Source organism: Callithrix jacchus, chromosome 8 (assembly GCF_049354715.1).
Source record: "Callithrix jacchus isolate 240 chromosome 8, calJac240_pri, whole genome shotgun sequence".
In the NCBI taxonomy this organism is placed as follows: domain Eukaryota; kingdom Metazoa; phylum Chordata; class Mammalia; order Primates; family Cebidae; genus Callithrix; species Callithrix jacchus.
Window position 1 is genome coordinate 47,509,813 of NC_133509.1, and position 4,061 is coordinate 47,513,873.

General features: G+C 40.6%; 1 pseudogene; it reads right to left on the bottom strand.

Moving 5' to 3' along the window:
* Positions 1–3,524: 3,524 nt before the first annotated feature.
* Positions 3,525–3,694, bottom strand: LOC118145176 (U2 spliceosomal RNA; annotated as a pseudogene).
* Between the last annotated feature and the right edge of the window lie 367 nt (positions 3,695–4,061).

Sequence of the window (4,061 nt, forward strand, 5' to 3'; positions counted from 1 at the left end):
CTCATGTGGGCATTTATTGCTGTAAATTTCCCTCTAGACACTGCTTTAAATGTGTCCCAGAGATTCTGGTATGTTATGTCCTCGTTCTTGTTAGTTTCGAAGAACATCTTTATTCCTGCCTTCATTGTTTATCCAGTCAACATTTGAGAAACACTTGTTCAGTTTCCATGAGGTTGTGCAGTTTTGAGTTATTTTCTTAATCCTGAGATCTAATTTGATCTCCCTGTGGTCTGAGAGACTGTTGGTTATGATTTTTATTTTTTTTTTGCATTTGCTGAGGAGTGATTTACCTCCAATTATGTGGTCAATTTTAGAGTGAGTACAATGTGGTGCTGAGAATAATGTATATTCTGTGGATTTGGGGTGGAGAGTTCTGTAGATGTCTATTAGGTCCACTTTTTCTAGTTCTGTGTTCAAGTCCTGTATATCCCTGTTGATTTTCTGTCTCATTGATCTGTCCAGTGTTGACAGTGACATGTTAAAATCTCCCACTATTATTGTGAGGGAGTCTAAGTCTCTTTGTAGGTCGTAAAGAACTTGCTTTATGTATCTGGGCACTCCTGTATTGGGTGTGTGTGTGTGTGTGAACACATATATGTATATATACATATATGTGTGTATATATATATATACACACACACATCATAGTTAGCTCTTCTTGTTGTATTGATCTTTTCACATTATGTAGTGTCCTTCTTTGTCTCTTCTGATTTTTGTTGGTTTAAAGTTGATTTTATCAGAGACTAAAATTGCAACCCCTGCTTTTTTTTGCTCTCCATTTGCTTGGTAGATCTTCTTCCATCCCTTTATTTTGAGTCTATGTGTGTCTTTTCCTGTAAGATTGGTCTCCTGAATACAGCACATTGATAGGTTTTGACTTTTTACCCAGTTTACCAGTCAGTGTCTTTCGATTGTGGCATTTAGGCCATTTACATTTAACATTAATATTGTTAAGTGTGAATTTGATCCTGCCATTTTGTTACTGGTTGTTTGTTTTACCCATTGGTCGATGCAGTTTCCTCATTTCATTGTTGGTCTTTACCATTTGGTTCATTTTTGCAGTGGCTGGTACTGGACATTTTTTTCTGTGTTTAATGTTTCCTTCAGGAGTTCTTGTAGGATAGGTCTGGTGGTGATGAAATCTCTCAGTAATTGCTTGTCTGTAAATGATTTTATTTTTCCTTCATTTATGAAGCTTAGTTCGGCTGGATATGAGATTCTGGGTTGAAAGTTCTTTTCTTTAAGGATGTTGAATATTGGTCCCCACTCTCTTCTGGCTTACAGGGTTTCTGCTGAGAGATCCACTGTGAGTCTGATCGGCTTTCCTTTGTGGGTGACCTGAGCTTTCTCTCTGGCTGCACTTAGTATTTTTTCCTTCATTTCAATCCTGGTGAATCTGATGATTATGTGACTTGGGGTTGCTCTTCTTGAAGAGTATCCCTGTGGTGTTCTTTGTATTTCCTGTGTTTGAATGTTGGCCTGCTTCGCTAGGTTGGGGAAATTCTCCTGAATAATATTTTGAAGAGTGTTTTCCAGCTTGGATTCATTTTTCCCGTCCTCCTCAGGTACACCGATCAAGCGTAGATTGGGTCTTTTCACATAATCCCATATTTCTTGGAGGCTTTCTTCATTTCTTTTCACTCTTTTTTCTGTTTTCTTACCTTCTCTTTTTATTTCATTGAGTTGATCTTCGATCTCTGATATCCTTTCTTCTGCTTGATCGATTTGGCTATTGAAACTTACGTGTGCTTCACAAAGTTCTCCTACTGTGTTTTTCAGCTCCATCAAGTCATTTATGTTCTTCTCTAGGCTGGTTATTCTAGTTAGTATTTCATCTAATCTTTTTTCAATGTTCTTAGCTTCTTTGTATTGGGTTAAAACATGTTCTTTTAGCTCAGAGAAATTTGTTATTACCCATCTTCTGAAGCCTGCTTGTGTCAGCTTGTCAAATAGTTTCTGACCTGTTTTGTTGCCATGCTGGTGAGTCATTGTGATCTCTGGGGAGGAGAGGCGTTCTGGACTTTGATGTTTTCATCCTCTTTGCGCTGGTTTCTTCCCATCTTCTCTGAGTGGACATCCTTTCTGTTAAAGGTGGTGTTATTTCTCCTGTATGAGGCTTATTTTTTAAACCGAGGTGTCAGTGTCCCATTTGGGACAGTCTATCTGTTGTCTGCCTTTGGAGATGCTGCTGGGCTACCTTGGTCTCAGCCAGGCTGTGGTTTATTCTTTGCCTGGTTTCTGTACTGGTGGGATTAGCCCCGCCTTCCCAATGGCGGGCTGTTTCCCTCTGCCTAGCTCTTTGTTTCCAGGTGGAGGAGGTGTTAACTGTGAAACTTTCTTGGGAGAGGGACTCCACTTGCTGGATCTTGTGCGGGAGGGGCCTGTCTGGTTGTATCCCCCTCCCCACTTTCAACTCTCCCTTCTGTGGCATGGGCAGTTCCTTTTTGCAAGCTTTCTTGCTATTAGTCCAAATCTCTGTCTTGGTCTATGCTGACAAGTCACCGGTCTGGCTGGGGCTGCCGGCCTGGGCTGTCACCCTGGTCTGTGACTCTGGGTGGTTCTCAGCAAGGCGGCATTTTCCTGGTCTGTGTGCTGCCCTAGTCATGAAGTGAATTGCTGTATTTGATTCAGAGAACCAAGGAGGCAATGCCCGAGATCCTTCGTGCCTGATACACTTTCCAGGTGGGTCAGTGCCCCGTCTTTCCTCGGCTGGAAACCTCTGGGCTGCTTTTGCTGTCTTTTTTGGGGGATAATCCCACCGTTCAACCAATCCCTTTTAAACAAAACTGGTACCTCGCTTGGAGACGCGGATATAGCTCTGGTTCTGTCTCACTTGGTGGTAGCTGCACTCTGGAGAAGCTTCCTTTCACCAATCTTCCCCCAGTTTTTTCAGTAGATTTATTTTTAGCCCAAATGACTTGGAAGTTATATGTAAAAAAAAAGGTGGTATCATTTCATATACACATCAGCTTGTTGATATCTGTGCACATATGAATTAGAGCCAAGTTTTATTTTGACTTGCCTTGCTTTGCCTTTTCTATATGCTAAATAATGAAAGAAGAAAGAGATAAACTGGAGCCCTAGGTGTATCTAAACTTAAACTCATTCCATATTAAAAAAATTATTCAATTATCTTCTCAAAATTCTTATGACAAAGCAAATGGCCCTAGCCAGTTCTGTTGATGATGGGAAGTGAGCAAAGAAGAGAAGAAAACAGATATAAAAGAATTTTTCACATCAGTCAGGAAAGGTTAATCCTTCCTATTTTTCAGTCTTTCAATATCCTTCTAGTAGTCGTGCCAAAAATAACAAGATGATGAGACAGGCCCAACAGTGATCCCAGTGAGTTCTTAGAAAATAAGACCTCTTGGGTGATGGACTCCAGTAGGAAGAGTCAGAGACAGTCCCACTGGACTCAAGGCTGCCTCTTCCTAGCAGCTCTGACTACTACTCATATCGTGGTCACTGCCACCCTCCTTTGGGAAAACATTTTGTTAATTTTCAATTTGTTTTGCTGATTACTAAAGGAATGCCCCAAAAGGTTAAAAAAGGGCATGAATTGATAATTAACTAATTAACAATAAAAGAAATACAAGTGGCTACAGAAGTTTTGAAAAGCCACTCCTCAGGTCTGGTTTCACACTGGTAAGAACAGATATTACACTTGATCCTAGCCCGAAGGCTGAGAAGCAATTAGGTTCTAGGTTTAAAATGACTGGATAACATTAGACATTTTTCTCATCTCCTAGGAATCACCCAAATGTAACAGAGGTACAAGACTCAGACATACTAACTCCATTTTTGATTAAACTAACAGACTTTTGAAACTCAGAACTACAAAATAGAAGGGAAGCCTGCCCAAAGTTGTAATAGGCAAAAGGGAAGGGGGAAAGAAGCGAAACATGCATGCAGCTGCAGATCTCAGAGAAAGCTGGCAGAGCACAATTCTCCTTCCAGTGGCACAGCCTGAGGAGAAGAACAATTCATTTGATACAGTGCACATGTTGGTTCACTGTGCCTCCCTGGATTTTTTTTGGTAGAAAATCTAAAAAATATGATGG